The sequence below is a fragment of the Tiliqua scincoides genome, chromosome 7, assembly GCF_035046505.1.
Source record: "Tiliqua scincoides isolate rTilSci1 chromosome 7, rTilSci1.hap2, whole genome shotgun sequence".
Lineage (NCBI taxonomy): Eukaryota > Metazoa > Chordata > Lepidosauria > Squamata > Scincidae > Tiliqua > Tiliqua scincoides.
Genome location: NC_089827.1, coordinates 7,980,843 through 8,008,512, shown reverse-complemented (window position 1 = coordinate 8,008,512; position 27,670 = coordinate 7,980,843). Strand labels below are relative to the sequence as shown.

The 27,670-nt window shown below is 41.1% G+C and overlaps 1 protein-coding gene and 1 pseudogene across 2 annotated transcripts in view; one reads left to right on the top strand and one right to left on the bottom strand.

Moving 5' to 3' along the window:
* Positions 1–27,670, top strand: part of PLXNB2 (plexin B2) — a 364,491-nt gene that overhangs the window by 134,895 nt on the left and 201,926 nt on the right. The gene's annotated exons all lie outside the window — the stretch shown is intronic.
* On the bottom strand, positions 22,899–23,018 carry LOC136657948 (5S ribosomal RNA; annotated as a pseudogene).

Here is a 27,670-nt window from a genome sequence, read left to right as displayed (position 1 = left end):
CCAGAGATTTGTTGGAGCCCACACTGGCCCAATGCAACTGCTCTCAGCATGAGGGCGATTGTTCGACCTCTTGCGTGAGCTGTGGGATGAGGGCTTCCTCCAATGCTTGTTGTTTCATGTCTGTGATGCGGTAGCGGCAGCAAAGGAAAGGTCAACCTTGCTTTGTGCAAGGCCTTTTATAGGCCTTGAGCTATTGCAAGACCTTCATTCATTCATATAAGTTCCTCTTTAATATATTCATTTATGTAAACTTATGTAAATTTATTCAATTTTTAAATGTAAATTAATTCTTTTTTTCCCCCCGGCCCCAGACACAGTGTCAGAGAGACAATGTGGCCCTCCTGCCAAAAACTTTGGACACCCCTGCATTAGAACAAACTGGCTCAAAATATTTCTCATCAATATATAACTGGTATCTTGCCTCTCCATTAGTCTTCCACTGGTTTTCTGTCCAAAGAACAGATGAGTCTTGTACTCACTCTGCTTTTGCAGGTACTCTCAGACTGTGTGTGTGTTTGGGGAGGGATACATGTTTAGTTTTATACCACTCCTATCTCTTACCTTACAAGTTTTGCCCAAGTATGTCCTCTGCATACCCCAAAATAAAAATTAATAATGCCGACTTTTAGGAATGATTGTTGTAAAAAGTAAAGGATACTTTCCCCTCCACCCAACCAAACCTCATTCCATTCTCTTGCTGACTTTTCTTTCTGACTTCTGCATATTTTTCTTGTGCTTGTCCTAACAAAACTCTTCCATTTACTTCTTGGCGTGTCAGCATCACTTGCATTCTTAATGCAATCTACGGTAAATTCATATAATGCGGCGTATATAATGGATGGAATGGAAAGCTTGTCTTCTAAAAAGACTGTGAAATTAATAGTGGGTCATTTGTTGCTATATTCCTGATGATGGATAACAGGCTCTTTAATTAAAACAGTCACCTAACTTTTCACATCTTCAGTTCCGTCACTTTAACTATGGAAGAAGGGAATGCAGCCTTGAATTTGATGATGGTGTTGCTTTGGGTAATGATCAAGCATATGGTTTTGAGTAAAGAAATGAACTTGTATTAAAAAATTTTTGATGGTGAAGCTGTTGCCTTATTTCTGCTGAAACATAACAAGCCTGAGTGACTATGAAGTAGCTGAATGGATGGGTTAATTTGGGACTAGGCAATTTCATGGTTTGTTTACTAAGCGAAAGAGGGGAATGAAAGAGGTGAGCGCAGCGCTGATGTGCTTTGAAATAGTTCTTAACTTTCTTTTCCATTAACAGCATGAAAACATTGTAGATCAACAGAAATGCATAATTATAAGCCATTTAAAAACCAACTTTTGTGAATTATATGTGATTGTATTAGAGAAATTTGGTTTCACCAGTTTGTGTGTGTGTGTGTGTGTGTGTGTGTGTGTGTGTTCACTTGTTTGTTTTAAAGATGCATATTTGTTGATAGATTTTGTACAAAATTAGTCTGACTAAAAACCACTGATGTCAATGAGACAGGTTAGCTATGTGACTTAAGTGTCATTACTTTGAACAAGACTTACTCATGGGTGACTTTTTTTATACAGCCCATAGTATGCAGTAATGCTAAAGCTCTCTTTTTAAACGAATTTTCATTTATTGGATGTGTAACATGGTCATTGGAAGAAATTGATGGAACTTGAAAATTTCCACCACATTTATTAAGAGTGTAGTTCACATGGTGTCTTACTATTTAGCAAATACCAATCACATTCTTTGGCATGTTCTCTAAAATGAAAAGCTGGTCTTACCAAGTATTCTTGGCTTCAGAACTTTGGCAAGTCAAGTACAATTGACTCTACTTGTAGCATCTTGGTGCAGGTAATCTTTTAATGCAGTGGTTCTCACCAGGACCTATTTTTTAAAATGAAACTCTTTTGGGACTCACCTAGCTTTATGACCAAAAAATAAATAAATAAAATTTATATATAGGTAATTATTTATTTCCAAGAAACCTTGATCCATTTCTTGAAATGATGAGGTAGCCTTAATGAATAGCCTCAAGTTATGTGACCCAGCCTTTACCTGCCCCCCCCCACTACCTGTCACTGGCAACCCTGGCCTCTGTGCCGCCAGGAGTACAGAATGCTGCTTGCCAGTTGCATCCAAGGGTCTTTGGAGGGCCAGGGAAGGGTGTGCATTGCCTCCTTCGGCTCTCTGAGGCCCTCAGAAGTCCTTAAAACGTCACTTCCAGTTTTTGGATGAAAACCGAAAATGAGGGTTTAAGGCCCTTCAGCAGCCTTAGAAGACCTTCAGAGTGCTTGAGTGGATGTACGTGGCCTCCCGGCCCTCTAAAGGCTTCCAGATGGGGCAAAGAAGGTGGCGGGGGGAGGAGGAGGAGGAGGAAGTCACCTCTGCTCCGTAGGCATGGAATCCCAGGGCATTTGCTCCGCTTGAGTCCTGCTCCCAAGCATGCCAATGCTAACTGTCATTGATGGGCTTGGAAAAAAAACACCCCCCCCCCAAAAAAATACTCTCAAACATTTATCTCCCTATATTTAAGCAAACATGCAAACTACAGGAACTCAGCTCTTTGTAGGGCAGTTACCAGCTATCTTATGAATATTATTATTATTATTATTATTATTATTATTATTATTATTAACAGTATTTATATACCGCTTTTCAACTAAAAGTTCACAAAGCGGTTTACAGAGAAAAATCAAATAACTAATGGCTCCCAGTTCCAAAAGGGCTCACAATCTAAAAAGATGCAAAAAGAATACCAGCAGACAGCCACTAGAACCGACAGTGCTGGGGTGAGGTGGGCCAGTTACTCTCCCCCTGCTAAAAAAAAGGAGCACTCACTTGAAAAAGTGCCTCTTACCCAATTAGCAGGGGAATAGCCTTGGAAGCTCTGCGGAACCCACCAGAAATCAGGTCATGTCCCGCCAAGGGGGCCCCAGCCCACAGTTTGAGAAACACTGTCTTAATGAATAAAGCACAATTCTCATATGTGCTTCCACTAGTGGTTTGCATCAAACTGTATGCGTTAGTGCCGTAACATTTGGAGCACTGCTCAGCTGTTCATGCTGCACAACTGTCCCAGTGTCACTGCGTTTTGCTATGCCAGTGGCTGACACGTGTTTGCAAATATGCACTTTGCAAATACGGACTATAACCCATGCTGTTCAGAATAAACGTGAAAAGCGTTTTAAAATAAGATTAATGATGAGGCAATAATCCATAATAAAGATCTTACAGAAGTTGACTTGAGTCCTGAAAATCCCCCCTCTGCTGATACCATCCAAAATAGCATTTTTGACACTTGCAGAATGGTTAATAATCTGTCACCGAAGCTCATTTGTATAGGTCATATGTTCATAATGGAATGCAAATGAAATGTCTGATTGGGAGATTAGTCCCGGCTCCATTACTTCATATTTATGTTTTATGCTGCAGCGAGCAGTTATGAAACTTATTACTGAAAACATCTGCTTGAGCAGGAAATGAGTTCAGATAAGGAGGAAATGTAATATATGTGCTCAGTTTCAGAGAGAAGAATGTGCCAAAGGACATTTTGTGGGAACCTAATGGGTGTTTATAGGATGACACTAACCCCTAGACCAGCATGGACTATGGCAGTGGTTCTCAAACTCTCTGGGAGAGTTTGAGAGCCACTAAGTACTTGTGTGGGCGGAGGGGAGGCAGCGGGGGTGGGGGGGAGGCAGTTACCCAAGCCTCCTGCAGCCTCCCCAGGCTGCGGGGAGCCCGGCGCGACCTGCAGCAGGGCTCCCCCCAGCAGTGAAAGTAAATGCGGAGTGATCGCGCCCCGCCTCCGCTAAAGAGAGAGACTTATTTTTCCTGAAAAAAGAAAATATTCTAAATAAATGTATTAACCCTAGTCTGTTGTTCTTATTGATAATATTTATATACCGCTTCTTAACAAAAAAAAAAAGTTCACAATGCAGTTTACATAGCAAAAATAGAATAAAAGGGTGGGTCACGGTTCCAGAGGGTTGTTGCAGTCTTTTAAAAAACATCACAAGAGAGACACCAGTAAAAAAAAAGACACTGTGATCCTCCCAGCTAAATAGAACCACCACTTAGAAGGTGCCTCTTAACGCAGTCAGTAGGGGGCAAATGAAGGATTCTATTTAGCAGTGGGATGATGAAATCATGAAGTGCCCTTTTCCCCTCTTTGGCCGAACTTCCATACATACACCACTAATTTTCGGGAGTTTGCAACCAGTATGAAATTATGTGAATTTAAGTGTATTCATACTTAGAAGATAATTCATTTTGGGATGATGTCATTTTGTGTGTATATGTGTGGCATTCTATTGTGAAATTCAATCCCATTTTTACCCATATGATGACTTCCAAGTGCATGTAAAGTCACAGGCGATGTAAATCTAAGTTATAGGAAGGGAACTGTGTGTGTGTGTGTGTGTGTGTGTAGCCCAAAAAGCTTTGAATAAATGTAGAGGATTTTGGAAGTATTATCCATGCTTTGGGTTACAGCAGCCTTTCCCAAAGCATGGCTTCTGTCCTACCGGTGGATCGTGAACCCATTGGAGGTGGGTCACAGGGTGCACCCTCCCTTCCGCCCTTTCTTCCTAATGGCTCCAAATTGAATTCCAGAAGCGTTGGCATCCCTGGAAGCTTCTTCTGAGTTGTGCCAGGCCAGCAACGCACTTGCCTCCATGAACGTCAGAATGGCCCACAGCAGCCTCTGAAAGCTACATCTGGTTTTTTGGAGACAACTTCCTTTCTGCCTTCAAAAACTTGGAGGCTACTGTGGGCCATTCCGAAGCCCATGGAGGTCAGGAGAGAGGGTTGCTGGCCTGTGAAACCCAGAAGAGGTCTCCCCAGCACCATCAGGAGCATCTCAACCCACCACGGAGGATAAGGTGGGTCATGGCACCGTTAAGATTGAGAACCACTGGATTACAGCAATGGGAAATTTGATCTGGTCCAAGAAGAAGAGGCAAAAATCTGATTTTTTTCCCCTCTAAATAAACTTGTTCACCTGCTTCATAAACTGCTTGTGCTTCCCATGATACAACAGTTTGAAAAGGCAGCATGTAAATTCTCTGAGCTATTCATTTCTCAACAGAGAGGCTGTCTTTTGCTATCTCCTTTTGTCCTGCTAGGACTGGTAGATTTAATAAAGTAAATCAATAACATTGATTTAAAATAGCTCTCTTACAGCTTTCGGCATATTTTTCATTTTTGCACATGGTTACAGCTTGTTGCTTGTAACTTGCTAACGGTGACCATGTAGCAGATGAGAGAGTTCTTTCTTCATAAATGTGAATTTTAAGCCTGTGTCTAGTGATTCTTGTGGATGTAATCCTTCCTTGATTCAAAGGGTTCCAGTGTGATTTTAAGTGTATTTGTATGCAGTACGTGAGTAGAGGCAGCTATAATCTGAGGGCATCTAATCTGCTATAGCAGGAGAAGAATCAATGGAAAAGCTTTTAGAATCAAAACCTATAACTCTGAGCATATGAAGCTGTGTTAAACTGAGTTAGTGCATTGGTTTGTTGAGGTCAGTATTGTCTACACCAGTGGCTCCCAAACATTTTCGCACTGGGACCCACTTTTAAAAATGATCCTCTATGGGGACCCACGTAGCTTTAAAACAGGGGTGTCCAAACTTTTTGGCAGGAGGGCCACATCATCTCTCTGACACTGTGTCAGGGGGCTGGGAATAAAATAATTAATTTACATTTCAAATTTGAATAAATTTACATATATGAATATATTAGAGATGGAACTTATATGAATGAATGAAGGTCTTGCAATAGCTCAAGGCCTATGGAAGGCCTTGCACAAAGCAAGGCCAGCCTTTCCTTTGCTGCCGTTGCTGTATCACAGATGTGACACAGCAAGCAGTGGAGGGAGCCCTAATCCCACAGATCACGCAAGAGGTTGAACTGTCACACTGAGAGCAGTTGCATCAGGCCAACACGGGCTCCAGCAATTCTCCAGAGGGCCAGAGACTCATTGGAGACTGGGGGCTCCCTGAGGGCCAGATTGGGAGTCCTTGAGGGCCGCAAGTGGCCCAAGTGCCGGGATTAGGGCATCCCTGCTTTATTAGATTAAAAAAAATGTTTCACTTTACCATCTGTTCAAGCTTCTATTTTTATCCTTTTTACTATGATGGATGGGGCGCTTTCTGGTACTTGTGTTTGAGCTCCACTTTCATTGAATTGGGACCATTCTCATTCCCCTTTGCCTAGCCTTGGATAGGAGCTGAAACATGGTTGCCTGCACACAAGTAAACATGGATGTGTGACCCGGTTTCTATTTTTTTAGAACTCAATAATTTTCCTTGTTAGCTTGGGCGCACTTCCTTTTCAGGAGTTTTTTTGGAGTCCTGCGTTGGATTGGGGTTATTCTGGTGGTGTTGCATTCCGCTTGGCCTGCCCTTCAAAGTAGACTGACTCATGGTTGCCTACTCATGAATCAACATGCACTTGTGGCTCAGTTTCCCTTTCCATAAGTCTCAGTTCATTTTCCTTGTCAGCTTCACAATCCACCGAACAACAGTTTGAGAACTGCTGGTCGACACTGTTGGGCGACAGCTTTCCAAGGCAATGGAAAAGGGTCTTTCCAAGCCTGACCTGAACTCTGAACCTGGGACATTTTGAATCAAAGCTTGTGCTCCGTAGCTATGTTTTGTTCCCATCCCCAGTGCAGGGGTGTCAGACCTGTTTCATACAGTGGGCCAAATAGCATTCATGATGGCTGTTACAGGCAGCAAATGATGTCATAAAACAGAAAGTGATGTCATTACCAGATATAAGCACTTTTTCTTACTTAGAAATTCATTAGCTGCAAATGACAGAGAATAGGCAAATCTTGATCATATTTTCAAGACATGGGAGAGCTCAATTATAATGCAGGCAGCCTTTCAGCAGTGACACCTCAATGCAGCTCAGCGACTGATGGTGGTGCTGGGAGAGCCTGAGGACCAAATAAATAGCTTCCAGAGGCCACATCTGGCCCACGAGCCTTATGTTTTACACCCCCACCCTAGCAAGTTGTTTGATAGAGAAAATCTGGGATGGCATTGGTATTGGAACAAGGAAACAAATATTTCTGTATACTGCTCAATAATTACTGACTTAACAAAATTATGGGCAATCAAATTACATCGCATTATCTCTGAAGCAGGGCACCTGATCCTCTTGGGTATTTGTGGTGCTTTGTAGACATAAGTCAAGTCATATAGAAAGCAAGGTGAAACTGATCAATTGATCTTTATACTGCTTTGTTGTTTCAGTGAAGCTGAAAACTGGGAGGGGCATGGAGGATGTGACCTTCATGAATTTAAGGGCTCTTTACCCACCTCTTGTGTCAATTTTGGATTAATGATGGTGCAAACAGTTGAATGGCTTCTCTCTCTCTCTGTGCGCATGTGTGTTTGTTTAATGGACATTAACACATTTACTGTCTCCTTTGCAGCAGCAAGCAAACCTCATATAACAGACTAATGAGATGGCATAGGTCTAGACACATTTGATTGTCTTAAAGGTTACACCTATTATTGTGTATATTTGGGATGCCAAATCAAAAAATGTCATCAGTTTCCCCATTGGCTCTAGCTTTGCAGGTATAGCATAGCCGCCTTATATGCTGATTCAAGCAGCTTCCTTGTGAGGCAGCCATGGCATCGGCTTCCTCTTGAGAATGCTGCTTCAATCGGCGTGTAAAACTGATGCCTTTTTTTGCATTCAGCACCCCAAAAATATCCTAAATTTGTTGAAACATCCTTAGCAACATAAAATATATAATTTTTTTTTTTTGGTTGGGCCTGTATAGTAACCCAGGGTGACCAGCCTTTCAAATTTAGGGTTTCTGAACAATTGTGTAAGAGAGGGAATTTCAGCAGGTGCGGCTTGTCATTTTAGAGATGAAAAGCTGCACTTGCTTTAATTCCCTCTTTGACACTATTGTTAAAAGCTCAGGAGCCCTAAAGTTGGAAGATTGGCCACTCCTTTCATAACCAAATAGGTGAACTATCTGTCACACAGAGAAGAGTTGTTAGCTTGAGAGCTAGTAAGGACCAACAGTTTGTGGTTGTTTTAAGCAAGCTTTAAAAGTGTGTCCTGTGTATCAAGGCACAGTGACAGGTTTGGTCCACTGAGCTAATTACTACTTCTTTTTTTCCCCCCAGTATACCAAATGCCTTGTGAACAATCAATCCCCTCCCCTCCCAAGCATTCTCATTCCATGAGTGAACAGATTTCCCCACCCCAAACCTGTTGCAACACATCTGGTTTATATTGTGCTTGCCAGTTTTCCTCTAAACCCTCCAGCGCAGGGCAGTCTACGATTCTTCCTCTCTGAATCATTGATTCTGCATTCTGGAGCTCAGTTATTTACTAGGAGTACAGAAAGTTGTATGCTCCATTCATTACTTTGGACACTGGAAAACAACTTCTAAGAAGTATGTACGAAGAGAGTACTGTATGTAAGTATGGCCATGAGACTAGTTAGACACTGAAGGCAGTTTAATAAAATGAATGTTCTGATTTTTTTTTTTAAGAATGCATTTTATACTGTAGGCTCGCTATTGATTATAACTAATGTTTGGTACATATACTTCATAGGTTATATTCAGTAAGGTATGGTCTCTAGGCCAACAATAAATGGTGTGCTTAATATATAATTTGATAATGATGGATGACCACATACTTTGCCTTCCAAGGGACAATTGTAGCTTTGTAGAAGTGTGAACTTTTAATATGGAAACTTGCATTGATTATTCTTGCTGAGTGTTCGTCATAAATCATTTGCAAGCAGATGTTTTTAATAGTGTTTACAAACATATTCCTTTGTAAAATAAAATGTGATTTATCAATTGAAAGCTGCAGTCAATATCTCAGTGGCAGGTCCTCTCCTTGTACCATCTCCCCCTCCCCATTGACTATTATTTCTTCACTTCCCAATGCTAAAATACTTCCTGTTGGCAATCAAAACTGCCATGTTTATTGAGGACCCTGGGGGTGCCAATTTGAAAACTTCAACCAAGGTAATTGTAAACTCTTGAATGGTAAAAAGAAACCACAGATATATAAGCACAATGAAGTGGAATGGAAATCATTCCCTTTAATTCTTTAAAACTAATTTGTCATGTAGTATGTTAACTAACTCAGAGCCCAATCCTATATGTATCCACTCATAAATAAGTCCCATTTTAGTCAATGGGGCTTATTCCCAGGTAAGTGTGAATAGTATTACATCCAAAGTTATATGACTTACAATGTTAACCATATTTACTTGTTTGGTCATTCTACAAAAGGAAGTCAGTTAAATTTAATTTTTTTTTTTAAGCTTTTAATTTTACTTTATTGGAAACTGCCTTACACTATGTCAGACATCTGATGCCATCTAGCTCAGTATTATCTCCAGTGATTGGCAGCACCAGGGTCTTCGGTTAGGAGTTTTTTTCAGTCAAACCTGTGAGACGGCAGGAATTGAACCTGAGACCCTCTTCATACAAAGCAGGTGCTCTACCATTCACCTATGGCCCTTTTGTACATCGGTCTTGCAGCAAATGCACCAAAATGCAAGCGACCTATTTCTGTCTTATATAATTAGGTTTGCTTGAAACTGGGGCAGGGGACACAAAGTGATTCCTTATGTAATATTTACCCCTCTGTTTCTTGATCACAGAAGTATAAATCAAGCTGTGAACAGCAACACTTTGCTTGAATACCCTACATCAAAGGTCAGAATTTCCCTGCTTTTTAAATCAAAGCGAACCCAAATACTGTGTTCTTTACTGATTGAAGTTTGTTGAATTACTGTATATTAAAAAATGTATTAAAAACCATAGAGGCTTGCTTCTATATGCAAATCTGTATAACAGTGAGACACAGTGACGGAGGAAAAGATCATGAGTATTTTAATTCCTCTCTGATGACTGGTAATGTTTGTAAGATCCAGTTTAGACAATCAGTCAACCATTGTTTATATTGACATGGATGAGCCATGGCATACTTTATTGTTTTTGCATAAACCATGGTTTCCTATTATGTCTAAATTCGCATAATCTTTGGCTTGTTCTAAGTGTTGTTGCATATCAACAAGTACATGAGACACAGTTTCCAATTCTGCATAGTGAACTAACCACTTCTGAGTTTGGGCAGAAGCAGAAACTGCCATTTATTAAAACCCCAGCAAGGAAGCTTTCATACTCATGCATGTAAGAGGACAGAAGGGGGAAGTGCACTAGTCAGGTCCTCTGTAGTTTGTTGACAATATCCTTCTGATTCACTGAACCAGATTTTAATGGCAATCCTGGCCCCCTTGCCTCCCAGGTCTGCAGAAAACTCCTCCAGTTGCATGCCCCTCTAGGGGCTTTCTGTTGGCTCCAGTAGGCTTTAAACGTCACTTCACCTGAAAACCGGAAGTGCACTTTAAGCCATTTCTGCCCAATGTTGCATATATACAACAGGCATCACATGCGTACATCTGTGGCTGGGCAGAAATTGTTTAGCAGCCTCTTCCAGCTCTGAAGGCCTTCGGGAGGGGAAAGAAGGCAGCATGGTACCCCAGAGTTTTGCCCCCCTTGACCCCCCTAGGTACACCATTTATCTCGATAAATTAGTAAATATGAAACAGCATTCATTGTTTCTAAATTCTTATGCAGTAAGGTAACTGTAGTTTTATCTCAGTGACTTCAGATTCCTTCCCATTTTTCTTTTTCTGGGAGTGGAGCAAAATTCATTTGTCACCTAAAGAAAGATTCATTTTCGAGTCTTAAGGCCCCAATCGCAAAGTCTAGATCGTATCCCAGCGTTTTGCCCTAACACTGTAGAGCTTTCTCAAGGGAGTAAAATGAAACTAAAAGGTAGTTGGTTGACACCCAGAACTACTGGAACTCGCTTGGAGCAGAATATCATGCTCTACTGCATTAAAAACTACAGCAAATATTCCTGCATAAAGCTCAAAGGAATCCTAAGCATAAATGCAACCTGCCACCAGCAGAGCTTGTCCCCATCTAGATGCCAAGACAGTGACAAGAGTTTTTATTGTCAGGCTTTTCCAGTCAGCCAGCAGTTAATCTGATCTCAACCCCAGTTATCTCATTACATCATTCCATCATCTAGTTATGTTTCTTTATTCCTTGAAGCACCTGTTGTCTCAACCTGTTCTTTGGAATCTCAGAGTGTTAATTTTACTAAGGGCGTCCTTCGTTTTACTAAGGATGTCCAAGCATGGCTGAGACAGTTTCCTCTTTTCTGTTTGTTTTTATGATCCTTATAGATTTCAATGGTCTCTCTAAAGATTCATGCTTGGTATTGTTGTTCTCTCACGACGACCTGCATTTGGTCAAAGCTAATCTGATGTCTTGTTCCTTTCTGGGCATATCTATATGGGCATAAGCTCTGTTGGTGGCAATTTTCATTTGTCAGTGCTTAGGGTTCCTTTGAACTTTAGGCAGGAATATTTGCTGTAGTTTTTATGCAGGAGTAGAGCATGATACTTCAGTTCCAGTAGTTCTAGGTGTCAGCTAGCTACTTTTTAGTTTTATTTTATTCCTTTGAGAAAACTCTTCAGAGTTGGGGTGAAACGTCGGGACATGGTCTAGACTTAGATCATGGCCTTAGAACTCGAAAATGGATCCTTCTTTAGGTGGTAACTCTGGCTACAGAAGCAGTAGTGACTACAAAATTCATTTATATTTCAGCAGACCGACCCTACCCTATCCATCTGCAGAGACATCAGTTGATAGTGATACAGACTGTGGTTTCTTAGTAGTTGTGTGCAGTGCAGAAGTAACACAATTGTGACCATCTCACTTTATGTCAAGAAACAGAGCTGTACTTTCACACTGGGCTTTTCTTTTGATGGCCAACAGTAGTGGTGGCACCCTTTCGAACTGCATTGTTGCGCTGTGATTCAAAGCACTGTGGTCGTTTTCCAGCCCTGTTTTCTGAATTGGAGTACATTTGGTGTACCCAACAAAGTATATGAAGTCTATATGGGAAGCATTTGCCCAATGCTCACATGTTGACTATAGGAAGCTGTTTTCCATTCTGTCATTTCTTTAGTCCACCCAGACCAGTAGTGTCTGTGCCAATTGGTGGTTGTTCTTTAGACTTTAGGAAAAGGGTCTTTTTGAGTTTAATCGCCAGTAATTCAAACTTGAAGAATCTACATGCAAAGTATATGCTCTTTCCTGGTAGGACTCACTACAGGGGCCAAATCAATTAGTATATATTTTTTTAATATCAAGATTATGTAAATATACTTGATGTTTTTGTTTTTTTACTTGGACAGAAAAAAAAATCTTACGATACCACTAAATAGCATTCATATCTGTCATCTGGGGGGAATCTTTCCTCAATGAATATTTTTCCTAAATTAAGTCACTACAAAGGCAATGTCTTTTAGTTTTTATGATGCTACCTAGTGATACTTTCCTGGACTGGCAAACTGAATCCAATACAGTCTGGGACAACACTGTGAGAAGCAAGGAACCTCTATCTGTCCCAGAAGTGGGTCCTTAAAATTGCTAAAAGGCTGGGAAACTGTGTGGTTTTGCCAAACAAAGATAGGAAAACCTTCATTTTGATACTCTCTTCCCCCTGAAAAATCTTACTTGGCTTCATTGATCAAACACAGTTCAGCTGATTTTCATAACTGCATTTCTGTAGGGACACTTTTTTTGAGCACAAAAGCACACCTTTTCAAAGCACACATTTGCTCTGAAAGGAATCATTGCAACTTTGAAGACTTTCAACACTGGCATGTATCAAGCATATGCCAAGATCCTGCAAAACAGCTTTAAAACTTGAGAATTTACATAAGAACATAAGAACAGCCCCACTGGATCAGGCCATAGGCCCATCTAGTCCAGCTTCCTGTATCTCACAGCAGCCCACCAAATGCCCCAGGGAGCACACCAGATAACAAGAGACCTCATCCTGGTGCTCTCCCCTACATCTGGCATTCTGACTTAACCCATTCCTAAAATCAGGAGGTTGCGCATACACATCATGGCTTGTACCCCATAATGGATTTTTCCTCCAGAAACTCGTCCAATCCCCTTTTAAAGGCGTCTAGGCTAGACGCCAGCACCACATCCTGTGGCAAGGAGTTCCACAGACCGACCACGCGCTGAGTAAAGAAATATTTTCTTTTGTCTGTCCTAACCCGCCCAACACTCAATTTTAGTGGATGTCCCCTGGTTCTGGTATTATGTGAGAGTGTAAAGAGCATCTCCCTATCCACTCTGTCCATCCCCTGCATAATTTTGTATGTCTCAATCATGTCCCCCCTCAAGCGTCTCTTCTCTAGGCTGAAGAGGCCCAAACGCCGTAGCCTTTCCTCATAAGGAAGGTGCCCCAGCCCCGTAATCATCTTAGTCGCTCTCTTTTGCACCTTTTCCATTTCCACTATGTCTTTTTTGAGATGCGGCGACCAGAACTGGACACAATACTCCAGGTGTGGCCTTACCATAGATTTGTACAACGGCATTATAATACTAGCCGTTTTGTTCTCAATACCCTTCCTAATGATCCCAAGCATAGAATTGGCCTTCTTCACTGCCGCCGCACATTGGGTCGACACTTTCATCGACCTGTCCACCACCACCCCAAGATCTCTCTCCTGATCTGTCACAGACAGCTCAGAACCCATCAGCCTATATCTAAAGTTTTGATTTTTTGCCCCAATGTGCATGACTTTACACTTACTGACATTGAAGCGCATCTGCCATTTTGCTGCCCATTCTGCCAGTCTGGAGAGATCTTGGTAGCCTCAAAAATAAAGCCTGTTGAGTAACATGTGGAAATATGACCCAGGTTTTGGAAGAGTGTGTGTGTCGGAGGGAGAGAGAAATGGCAGTTTTAAAAATAAGACCTTTTGCCTGGTCCTTCCAGACAACACTATTAAACATTATTTCTTTTCATAAAGTGCTGTCACATCAGCTTGCGCTGTTGTAAAAGTTCTAAGCAAAATTTGGAGCATCTTAATGTGACTGGAGAAGAGTTGTGTTGATTCTGGAAATGTAGTTGAACTACTCCATCACCCTGCTTAATACTTCCACTAAAGTATATTTCTGACTTTTAAGAGGTATTATTTCTTATTTATAACTATGTTATCCAGATGGGAATAAAATAGGGAGGCTTTACTTTATCTTGCATGAAAACCTGACATCTGTTGTACTTTTAAAGCAGATTTCTAAGTGAATCTGGGTAAACTGGACTGAATCTATAATCCTAATAAGAGGATGAACTTGAAATAATGACTGACTTTTTAAAAAAGTATCTTTCAATATATTTTGAAATGTTGGTAAAGAAGGCTTAAAGAGGCAGGGAGAAAATACAAATAGTATACAGGCCTGTTAATTTCCTTCTTTTGTACTATGCTGGGAAAGTTTTAGTCTTGTGTAACTGCATTTTAGACAAATCATGGCATGTTTGGGGGACTTGAATGAGTTACTAGAAAGTGCTGGCAGTCTCTTAAAACTAGTGTCTTATGATAAAACCAAAACTCTGCAGCCAGAAGGGAACACCTGGGGGCAAAAATAGCAATTGGTGTTTTGTGTCGGATTAGAAGTCTACAGTTTAATGTAATTTGGTTTGAAGGGGAAAGAAAATATCTAAATTATTAACCCTTGCTATATTTGTGCATGTGTATCTACAGCTAGTACAGAGCAATTTTTGCTATTGGTATGGCAATGAAAGGGAAATAGTGGGGAGAGATTTCCCATATCTTCTCAGCAAGTGCTTTTTTCTGTATGCTTTATTAAAATCAGTGTCCTTCCTTATATCAGTAACACGAGCACATGCACTGTCTTTATTGGATAAACAGTATTAGAAGTTTGGCACCGAATATATACTATACATATTACCAGCTCAAATTACATAGTGCCCAGACATGTATGAGTAGGGTAATTTATGAATGGTGTCTACATATATGAATCGTATATTTTGCTTGCAGCCTTCAGATATGCACTTCCCAGAGGCTTGTCTTGCTTTGTTGCCTGCAAACCCACAATTGAATGCATGCATGCACATCTTTCATACTTTTTACTGTGCGTGGATATTTTGTTTTGAATAGTATTGGTTTCAAAATTCAGTTCAGAAAGAACTACCCTGAAATGGAACTTAAACTAATTTAAGATTGATGGCACTGGACAGTAAACTCACTGAACAGTTAATTAGTAAATTCCAGGCCATTGTCGCCCTCCTAATAATATCTTCAGGAAGCCTGGAGGCCTATTTCATATCTTCTTACAGATCTCCACCCACCATGAAACACTGCTTGGTCTGGAGATTTAAATTTCCAGTAATCATAGCCCCAGCAGTGCTGCTGCTATGTAGTCCAGTAATCATAACAGCCCTTTTTGCTACTACCCAAAGGAAAGGGAAGGAGATGGCTGTGGTATTGGGGAAAGACTTGGGCCAAGGTAATTGCCTTTTGTTGAGAGTAAAGGGTAAAGAGTGAATACCCTTTGAACATGTAGCTATTGAGTGGTAGTGGTGAAGCTCTTAGTGAATAATGCAGTTACATTCTGAGTCAGGGAAGAAATGTAGGTTGCCGTAGTATAGATCCAAGAGTTGCAAACTGGAAACGGAGAGAGAGAGAGAGAGATTCTGGATTTCATTGCCATTACTCCCAAGCTGGTTCCGGGGACACAGTGTAACATCCTATTCAGGTGGCACCTTACAGTGCAGTTATATTTCCATACTGGAAGGGAAGGGGAAGATTCTTCCAACTGTGAGAATGACAGTCCTGCTTTATTATATTTGCTGCCTTTCCAAATTATGGAAATAATTCATTTCTTAATCCTTTTTTCCTTTGAGTATAAATTGTCTGGAAGAAAAATTTTTCAAACACTTCAGACTTGCTCTTGACTACTTGGGGTTGGGGAACAAAGTATCACCAATTTTAACAGTAAGACATCTTATTGCATCTTTCACTTTTTGTATGTAGCTCTTAGGTTTTTCTGTTAATAACTCTAATAGTGTATTTGAGTTCTGTAATATACTTTAAAGAACTTATCATAAATATGTAATAGCACATCTTATAAATGACAATAACTTGAGTAGGTAGATTAGAAAAATGCTTGAAGGTGTTCTCATTTTCAGCTTTAAATTACCTGGGGAGGTGGAGGTATCTTGCAGTTTCACTTCAAGAATGTGTGTGTCTCAGCAACACCACTGTGAAGTCTGGCTCTCCTAACCTGTACCAAATTATGCATTATACTTTGTGAAGTAAAAGGTATCTAGTCAGATCAGGCGTATAATTATACAGTATCTATCTCCAGAGCATTATCTGAGTTGCCTGCCTTTTTAAGGCCTTCCTCTTTCATCAAACGACAGTCCCAGAACTGAAATAAAATGAAAAGGAAAAAAATTCAATGATGGCAGGTTCTAAAACAAAAATGACAGGATAGCATAATTTATCCGTTTGTTCAAGCTGTGGGTTTCTAGAAAGAAATTTAAACAGTCTTGCATCAAATGTGAACTTTGTAGTTTGAGGCAGACTTGTACAGGTTAAGAATCCCTTATTAGGAATTCTGAAATATGGAGTATTCAGAAATACAGAAGTTTATGAGCACCATCATGACTTTTATTTTTAACTTTTTTTGCAGAAAGAAATAAAATCACCAACTGTTTCATGTGCCAACCTGGTTTCCGGCACAAAATTATTTTAAAAATATTATAAAATTACTTTCAGGGCATGTGTATAAAGGGTATATGAAACATAAATGAATTTTTTGTTTAGACTTGGGTCCCATCCCCAAGATCTCTATTATGCAAGTATTGCAAAATATAGAAAATTCAAAACACTTCTGGTCCCAAGCACTTCAGGTAAGGGATGCCTGACCTGTAAGTAGCTACTTGCCTTTGGATCATCTAATAGCCTGTCCAATTTCCTCATAGTGACCAGGCATGTCAGTTAGCTTAAATTGGAAAAGAACTGATAGTTCCTCCCTTTGAAACAACTGACATGGCACAGATGAGTAACCTGTCTATATGAGCAAATGGGGGGGGACATAATTGAAAGACTGACTTTAGACCTCTTCCTAAATCCTAGAGTCCAGTTGGCATGGTTGGGGCTTGCATGCACATAACTGCACAAAGATTGCAGCCTTTTATTAATAAGCATGCATGTCAAGAGTGCAGTTAATTGAAGAGTTTACCATTCTGTCATTTTTAATTGCTTTCGAGGGAATGACTCTTCCCGATTTAATGAGAGGATGCTTGTTGCGCTTTTTTGCCTTGTTGAATGGATAATTAAGACCATTGAATATTCATGTTTTAAAAAAAACAAAACCACTGCCTGTTCATCTACTGCTGCTTTCGACAATATCGAGATGGAAGTAAAACTATCACCCTATGAATAGGAAGGAGCTGGGGAAGGAAGCTGATCTTGTGCTATGTGCCCCTGATTACTTTAGCCAATAATTGTATTTAGTTTTAACTGGGCACACTAAGACAGGTGTTGTTAAGAAGGACTGTACATTTTTCAGTATGAGGAAAGATAATGGGTTGTAGCAGTGCAACCTGTTAAAAGTCTATTTTTACCCCATTCGTTGTATCAGCAAAGAACTACAAGCTTTTGCTGAAGATTCAGTTTTCTGAACACAGTGGGTTGTCATGATTTTCTTTAAAAAGGGGGGGGGAAACTCTTGCTGGATGGAATAGCTGTGGAGGGTTAAATTTCACTTGGCATCAGCTGTCCTTTTTCACCACTGGTGAAAATAAATATAATGTGCTAGTGGTGCTTCAGCAAAAAAGCACCAAAAAATCAAATCAACTTATTCATTCATACAAAAAAAAAAAAAAGAGTGAGGTGTTTTTCATAAATATATATATTTACATGCACCAAAACCTTGTAACAGCATTCCAGTTGTAATAGTTTTTTTTTTTTCCTAGCAAACATGATAAACCATTTAACTCAGTTTTTCCCAGACACTTTCAACTGGCTGCTCCCTTGACCTACTGGGCCACTGGCCACAGCTCCCCATTAGGGTTACAATCCTATACATTGCATAGGAAGGCAGATTTTTAGCGAGGATTCCACTGCTTCTCGGTGAGCTATGGCTCACTTTGAAAAACACTGACAACTGAATGTAACAAATGCTTAGAAACACTCAAAGTAGCCTGCAATGATTAGGAAGTGTTATCCTAGTGAGTTTATTGCTCCTGAGGCGTTCACATAGTTCAGAAATTGCTAGTGCAGGTGTGAGAAGCCTTGGGGTGGACTTTCAAGCCCAGGAGGGGGAATAGGGGATGGCTGCTGCCAAACCCACCCTGTCTTGGACCTCATCAACCCATCATTGTGGGAGGTGGTACTAAGCCAGGCATGAAACCAGGAAACCTTACATGAACAGGAATGCCTGGAGGTGTTCCTTTGAATAGGATATATTTTGAATACAATGGACAAGAAGTTGTTGGAGTTGGTCTATTTCATGCATGCCAGAGGGACTGTGGAGCCTTGGTAGTAGGTATGTGCTGCTCCCATGGTGCTGTTTGTTGAAAGCTGTGTGTTTTCTCTTTTCTGTTTTTTTGGTAAAGAGCAAAAATATCTGTCCATTAAACTGAATATCTGGAAGATATGTTAGCTTAACCCCACTGAATCAAACATTGGCTGGCCTGTCTTGGCCTGACATTTCTTAGGGTACTTATTTTTAGGAAAATATTCTTGGCATGTTGGAAAATATGAGAGCAGTGTTTATTCTCTGGGTCTTTCTGACAGCTGGAACAGGAAAATCAAAAACTTGGTGTAGATAATATACATGTTCTCAAAATCAAGGCTTGCTCCAAAACAGCCGGAAACTGGCTTGAAGTTGCAACATCTAAAAGTTGAAATTCACTTTTTTTTTTTTTTTTGCTTCTGATATTTTGGCATATGATTAGGGACATGCTTCTGTTTCTGTTATGGTTTATTTGGATTAGAAATATTTATATAAAAATAGTATTTTTGCAAAAGCCCTCTTAGGGCGCAATTCTAACCCACTTTCCAGCACTAATATAAGGGCAATGCAGCCCCTAGGTAAGGAAACAAACATTCCTTTACTTTGAGGAGGCCTCCAAGAGTGCCCCCCAAATGCAGGATACAGCACACGTTCCATTGGCATAGCTATGCCAGTGCTGGAAAGTGGGTTAAGATTTGGGCCTTAGTTTTCTCTACCAGGATCCAGAGAGCTGTGCCCAGATGGCTGGTGATCCTTGTTGCGGCTCTCCTCTGTCTGGGTAAACAGTAATGCAAGATACTGAGTCATAAGTGAGATTGTACAACACGTACATCTGTGCCACTGTTTAATAGTTTTTTTTTGTGCATTATAAATCATCCACTGGACAAGTCTTTATTTCTAATGCAACGTTCTGTCACAAGTTGTTCAAGAAGAGCTGTAAGCACAGGTTTGTCTTTTGATTTCAGCTATAATCGGAAAGGGAAGAAAATTATTATGAAGAGTAATGGAATTAGCTTGGAAATGTAATTACTATGTAAAATATATATTTTGTTTTATGGGACAGTGAATGTAATGCATCCTAGTTCCAAAGAATAATTGTAGTTGCAGATTAATGCCTCTTTGACCCATAAAACGCTCCTGAAATTGATTTACTCTGAAACGTGGTTTCTCCTTTAGTGATCTTCTGTAAGTTATGCCTATGAAGACAGGAAGGAAAAGTGGTAAGACTTGCCACATAGGCCCTAAAACTGGATATAACTTGTCTGTACCTTGGAAACAGATCTCCCAGCCCTTTAGGTTGTGTAGCTGTCATGATGCCTAAGAGCTGTTTTGTAGGTAGCCAACTTGCCCTAAATGACCCTATTTCCCCAACTTTTGATCATTGTATTAATCTCTGACCTTTTGGGGGCTGCCACTGGGCTCTTCCTCTTTACTATTGGGTCTGTCCCAGAGCTCTGTCCCTTGCTGTTGGGGGGTCTGTCGCTTTATCACTCTGCTCCATCCTGGTACCCAATGTTTTCCTCCTATTTTTCATGATTTGCATCTGGGGAGGTGAAGCTCAGTGAGATGTGCTTGACAAAGGGCACCTTGTGAGTTAATGGCAAAGATTTGTACCAAGAAAGTTCTGATTTGTAGCGCAGCCACTGTGCTACACTAGCTTTTTTAATGGGTGAGAGAGGTTCGTCAGATGTTTGTGCTGTGACAGGGCCTGTTTCGATGCACAGGAAAACTAAAAGCAATGTTGTAATTGTCAGGGAGCCTAAGGGAGGGCCCCAGCACATTTGTGTGGGCTTCTTTCAGGTTCCTGCACTCAGTGATTCTAATGCTCGATCATTTGAGCTGAGGTGCTCATAGTCTTGGCTGCAAGGAGGAGGGGTTTTGCTGCAAGGGTAAATAATTCAGTGCATTTCTGCTACAAGTTGAAACTCCAAAATATAGTTCAAGATGTCTGAAACTTAGAGTGGAGAATTGTTTTAGTTCTCACATAAGGGACACAACAATTTTGCTTCTGACAACTGCAAGAACTAGTTACGGTACAATGATTAATTCATATGTGCTCTGACAGTAAAAGGCATTATTCTGACACGTAACATGCTGAAAAGAGAGTTTAGAGAAAATGAAGATGCAACAATCCACTTTAATTGTCAAGTTATAAAAAACAGTTATTTAGGATTTTAATGTCTGCCTTGTTTAGTATTAGTAATTTGTTCTGCTTGTTTCACTGCCTGTTAAAAAAGCATCCTTCATCCTGCATGCTAGTTTAACCATCTACATAAATGCATCAGGTTAACTGATTCCTAACAAAACTGAACTTCAAGACTCTTTTTCCACACTTTAGGAAGGTTGGTTTTCTGCAGATTAACTAGCAATGGATACCAGCCAGTGTGGTCTGTATCTTGCAGAAATATCCCAAAGGCATATGATATGGCAAGATTAAAATACTTCTGGTTTTTTCAAATAAAGCCACTCAATCTTTCTTTATATTATCTTTTTTGTAGGGAGAAGGGGCGGAATCAGCGTTAGTATTAACTTAGGGAATCTTTGAACAATTGAGTGGCTTAAAAAAAGAACGGTAAGGAATTAAATAAAACTCTTCTTGTAGGATGTTGAATTGCAAAGACAGTCAGTTCCTAAACAGAATGAAATGAATTTCTGAGATGCCTAGAAGTTGCCATTACTGCTGAAATTTGGGGCTTAGTCCTATTGTCCTTGTCTTGAGACATGTTTCTGCTAGCTTCAGAGTCACTTAGTATTATGATAGTGAAATGGAAACCATGGGAACAGAACCGCCTTAGTGAAGTACGTGCGTATAGCCATTAGACAAGGGTAGTTTAGCTTGAGCACTTCTTGGTGTCAAAATACTGGAGCTGAATGGATTATGTTATTACACAAAAACATCTGTAGTTAATATAATCCCTTGGGTGGGTCACATGGCTTATGATCTGTGTTGGGAAAAATGTGCAAGTTTTAGAAGACTTATTCAGAAGAAATAACATTTGCGATATGGTATCGAAATACATTTGTTAGTTTTTTTATTTTATTTCTTTTTTGCTTTGGTCATATACCCTCTTAGTTTTAGAATTTTCTTTGTATTGTATGCTTTTGAAATTTAATTCATGAAGTTTGGTTGTTTCTATGTATGTTGTTCCTCGTATTTTCCCCCCCTGTGTATACTGTTCTAGAGATAAGCACTGTAGGGTCAAATCTGTTCCATGAGAAAAGCAGTCTGCCTCTACTAGTTAGAAACGTAGAGACAATATAACTAGGTCCAGACCTAACATTGTTTTGTTAGCTAAACCAGGCCTGTGTGAGCTGGTAAATCTGGGCACTAGGACGCTCCAGGCAGTTGTGTCTGCCCAGGTGCCCTGTCACACAGCCTTCTGGGACACCGGGCAACAGATGCAAGATTTCAAAATGTCCTGGTGCCCAGATCTACCAGTAGGACAAGCTGCGTGGGAGCAGAAAAAAAGCTGCAGACTGTTTGGGGACCCAATTTTTGGAGGACCAGGGTTGCAACTTTGGGCGCTGCAGAGCTAAACTATTGTTCGACTAACGGAGTCCACAACAGTGGTTTGTTTAGGGCTGCAAACCAGGATAAGGAAACATGGATTGAAGGTAGTTTTTAAACCATGGTTAGGGACATTGCACTGCCACTGTATCATCGAATCAGGATGAACATATGAAGCTGAATACTGAGGAGATGAGAAGCAAAAGCAAACAAGGTGCTCTAAACCATGGTGTGACCTTTGCATGTCTGGAAGCTCAAACCCTGGATGGGTTCCTAACTGTTTAGTACCACGCTACTGTGTGCAGTATGTGTGTACTATGGTTAGTATATTCCATCTCTTACGTTTTCCATTGTAAGATGGTGTGGAAAGTGATGGCTGTGATTGTGGAATGTAGCAGTTGCTAACTTGGGGGAGTGATGGTGGGGGCCTGATTCCAATTCAGTTGTTCCCCCCAACTTCAATGTGTCCCCCTGCTGACTCTAGTTGCTGATCAAGTATTGCAGGCTAAACAGGACAATAATTTATACAAAACATGCACAACTTTGATTTAAACAATTATGATGGGTAAAAACTGCACATTGTGCGTGGGTTTTCAAATCAACACATGTCAAAAATGCCAGCAATTAAAATGGCACAGTACTAAAATGTACTTATTAAATTTTCAAGTTTGTATCTATTCATTTAAATAAAAATCCCACTAATGATAGACTCTCTTTTGAATGTTTCTTTTCCTCTGTTCTTTTGCATAGTAGGTACCTGGAAAGAAGGCAAAGTGGGTGGGGAAGGAGCATATTATAATCATCCTGTGAAGGATGTAAGAAATGAAGAGTAAATAGGAACAAGAACCAAGGCATGGAAAATATTTGTTTTGTTTGGTGGTGTCAGTGCCAGATTGCTCGAGGCCCTGGGAAAAGGTCCTACAGTGCCCTGGTTGGCAACCTTCAGTCTCGAAAGACTATGGTATAAGCCTACAGCACCCAGTATTCCCAAGCGGTCTCCCATCCAAGTACTAACCAGGCCTGACCCTGCTTAGCTTCCAAGATCAGACGAGATTGGGCATGTGCAGGGTAACAGTTGCTGCACAACTTACTAGTGGTGAGCAATGAGCAGTAATGGCTCCAAAGGAGAGGCAGTAAAAGCTCAACAAAGGGGGAGTCTGTGACAATTGAGAGGTACTGGAGGGTTTGGGGCCCGGTCTGAGAAGAACAGGGCAGGGGGACAAAAATCCCCAGGGTTGTCACAGGGTTCCAGGGGGCCTGGGTGATGACAAAACAAACTATACAGTACAAAGCAAATTTATTACACAATATATTTGGGTACTGTCAGAGTGCGCAGATTGGAAAGAGATGCCAGCTTTCCGGGTCACTGGTCCTCACAGCTGAAATAAGATGCAGACACAGTAGCTCCCATTAACAAGTCTATTTACACACACATATATATACACATACACAGCAGCAAAAAGTCCATAGCAATCTCTTGATTCAGTCCAAAATGTTACAGATGGACTGGAGGAAGAAAACAGCCCTAGAAGCTAGCTCCTGGTCCTCCACCTTTATATAGCCAATCAGATCTTTACAGTACAACAACCCAATGTATCAGCTTTGCACTTTTTGCTTAATTACAGGCACCTGGTCTGGTGACCTGTGGCGCACTTTGTCCTGTCCTGTTCAGGCTTGTAAATTTATATCCTGACAGGTACCTCAATCTCAGCCTGTCCACGGTTGCATTTCTACTACAGCTTCCATTCACTTCCAGTGCATTTCTATTACTCCAGTGCATTTAAGAAAGGAAGTTCCAATCAGGCATCTTGCCCCCAAGCCAAATGTCAGCTTTAAGTGGCCCTGAGGGGCTGGCCTGATTGGATGGGCCTCTGGACACAGATCCTTGGCCGGTGCTTGAACCAGTGGCATAGCTAGAGGTGTACAAAGCCCTCTAGTTTTGTACAAAACTAGGTACAAAACCTCTAGTCCTGGTTTTGCAGGAGCCTCACCACAATGTGCATGTGCCCCTTCCCCTCCCTTTTGGAGCCATTGTGGTCTGTGGCTGCTCCCGCTGCCCGGAATAGCTCCGAGGGGGAAGGGGCACATGCACGCTGTGGTGAGGTGCCTTGCAAAACTTAATGCTTTGCACACTTCTAGCTATGTCGCTAGCTTAGCCTTGTACTACCTTTTGTGTCATGGTATTTACAGTTAAGCATATGGAAACCATAGTTAAAAGAGAGATTGTTTATGAAAGGTACAAGAAAGAAACATGGCACTGTACATTTGCTTGGTTAGCTATTACTGGCTGTAATGTGCATTCCCTGATTTCTATGCCAAGTTTTTCGAAACAGCAGATAAGGTGGAAAACCTGTGTCTTCAGCTGTTATCACATCACACTGCAGGTAGGGGGAAGCTCACGTGATAGCATGTTCCCTCTTGGGGGAGTAATATCTTCATGCAGGACGTGAGAAGGAAGCTAAGCTAGAACCTGTGGCGGTGTGTCTCCAGCCCGAGATCAGATTCAATCGTGTGGAGGTTTTTTGTGCTCCATCCCCCAGTTATTCAGATCTATATTTCTTTATCATGTCTTTGTGGATATTGAATTCCAAGCCACACTGATAAGTTAAATTGGTAATTTTTTTTGGAATGGAAACAGTGTAACGTAGTCAAAAAAAAGTGGGGCATTTTAAGATAAAGTACTAATAAAAATGCATTCTTGAGCTAATGTAGGCACTTACATTCATACATGTTCAGGTAGCATTTTCCCCTGGGTTACTCACAGGTCCTCCCTCACAACACACTCTCTGACTGTTATAATTGACACTGAGCTGTGGTCACTTCTATCTTAGCCCTCTCTCTCTCGACCGTAATCACTTGTATAAACCCATCACATCTCCTGCCTGACACCACCACTCCTGAAGAGTTCTGTTTCACATCTATGCAATCTGAAAGCTGTACGGTGTATTCCAAAGCTGTCATCTTGTAGAGCTGTTTTAAGGCTTGTCTTATACTACAGTGGGCCTACAGTATCCGGGTGTGAAGATCACTTCCTGGACCCTCCCCTCACCCCCCTGGGCTTTCTGAGGTTCTGGGTGACCACATGTGACTTCCCTTCACCTCAGAATACCTCCTGAACGTGACCAGAAGACAGTTCTGCTCACATCTGGGAGATTGTTCCTGGCTACATGTCTATACGTGGATTAAAAAGAATTAATTGTTTTGCCTTGCAGTCACCCACAGAAAAGATCTCATATTATTACCCTGTCTGGAGACACAAGATGCAACCTCTGTAGAATATTAGTAAAAATGTGTAAATGTTAACTTTGAGCTAGTTGCTGGTATGAGAACTGATAGCTTATTAGTCCTCCTTTCTTGCGAGAAAATGACTATCGATTTTTCCAAAATGCACATGAATGCTTTCATTTGCTGTTTTTCACACAAGGGTAAAATTGCCAGACACACAAAGTACTTGGCCCTTTGTTCTGCTTTCAGCTCAGCTGATTGTGTGCCTTAGAGAAGGTGAATCTGCATTGCAATTGACAAACACATAGAGATGAAGGAAATCAGAGTCAACCCTGATATCAACTTATCCCAATCAGCCTTGTGTACAATAAGTGTAACTTTCCGCTGCCCATCAGGATCATTCCCTGCCAGATTGTAGCAGGATTAGCATTTTCTGAAGACAGGCTGAGGCTTTACTTTTTACATGTTTGAATAGAAACAATTTAAGAAGCTCAGAGCAAATGCTACTGTCACCTTATCAGGAACAAATCATTTTTAAAATGCTGTGTACCAGGCTTCCTTCATACGGAATTCCTTTCAGGTTGGGTGCCCGAAGGAAAACTTCTGGTATGCCAGCTCATGGAGCTGGGCAAGCTATGCTGATCTGGTTTAGCTAGCCGTGTTTGCTAGTTTAGTTTTCAGAATGCTGCTCCCAGCCTTTTTTTGCTGCCGCACAAGGCAGGGGAAACATTCTGTACACCCAACTGGGTGCTTTTAGGGAGTGATTCGAGCTTAGTGGCCCTTACTTCAGCCTGTTTTTCTCCTCTTCAGTGTGGAGTACCTGGAAAGGTGCCAGATGAAAGGTATCACTCTCTTTCGTCATTTGGTTGGGTCTCCTTTTTCATTTTCCCAGTTTTGGACTGTTGTCTCCCAGGAGTTTAGGGTTCATGCTTATCTCCCATAGATTACGGCATGCATTCTTTCTGCTGTGACGGAAATGGGCTTGAATGTTGAAGAGATGCAGATATTTGAGTGCTGGAAATTGGCTGTTTTCAAACACTGTATTTGTCAATGAGGTAGGGTAGCTTAGCCCCATTCAGAGGGTGAGGCATGGTGGTGTTCTGTGATCTTGCAGAAGGAGGGAGTAGTGTGATACTCAGACTGGTGGCAGCTACTTTGTTGGGATTTATCTTTGAATGGAGAGAGTGGACTGTTTTGTGGCGCTACTTTTCATTGGCAGGGTTGTAGCTGGATGATGCTGGTGAGGGTGCTAGTTTGCAGAGACTCCATCATTTTGGGCCTACAAGAGAGCAAGCTTAAGCAATTTTGGCAAGTAGCTGGGGGAAGGAGCTGTAGCTTGGGTCTCCTAGTTGGCTGAGAGGGGCATGTTATGGAACCAGTTCTTACCAAGTGTTTGAGAGTTTGACAGAACTGTACTTATTCTTAAGGGTTGTTCTTTACCCTGCTAATTTGTTAAAGAAGCACCTTTCCAGTGATGATTGTCATAATTAACAGAGGAAGAGCCATTGTCCCTATTCTCAGGCTAACTGTTGTGCAGCTTTTTCTTCTAGATTGTGAGTTCATTTGGGACAGGCAAACATTGTGGTGTGTTTTTTTATCCGTTTTTATTTATTCTACTGTGTAAATCACTTCAGGAACTTTCTGTTAAAAACAGTATATAAATATTCTTCAAACGAAAGCAAAAGCCCATGTTTTTGCTCTCCTCTCACTTGTGAGAGGAGGAAAAGGAAGAAGGGCATGTAAACCTGCAGTTCTCTAAGGATTATTTCCATAGTTGAAAGGATTTGGGTTATAAGTGGGACCTCAGTACTTACTTTGGTAAACCTTTATTGGCATATTAGAGGTCCACAGACAATAATAAATATAACATAGCAGATATATACAACTTTACCGGGTATTAGCTTCTGGCCTTTGCCATAGAGACTACCATTAAAAATTCCGCCACCAAATTGGTGATGGAAGGGGAATAATTGCTAAGAAGGATTGGGAAAGGATCAACAAGGGAAACAGGAAGAGAAGAAAGAAAAGGGCCAAGTAGGTGGGACCTGAGATTATGATGGGCAGTGCACCGAAGAAGGATATGATCCAGGGTATCTGGTTCAGCTGAACAAAACAAACATAATCTATTTGAACAAGGGGTTTTAGAAAATCTCCCTTGATGTATTGCAGATGGAAATATGTTCAGTCTCGCTAACATGAAAGCCCTTCTTTTGCTCGGGTTAGTGAGTTGGACAAAATAATTCGCAGGGCGGCCAAGGGGGGACCTCAGTATCTGCAGGGGTTCCGTTCCTGGACCCCTTTTGGATACCAAACCGACAGATAATGAGATCCGGGGAGGGGGGGATAAAACCAGAAATGCTTCTTAGAAGTCTCTGGGATGTATTCTGAAATCACACCCAAGAGGTTCGGTGAGGCCTATCAGCCACTGGTTTGAAACCCATGGTAAGTCAAATCCGTGGGTTCCAAATCCATGAATGAGGAGGGCCCACTGTATTTCCAAACCGTTCTTTTTT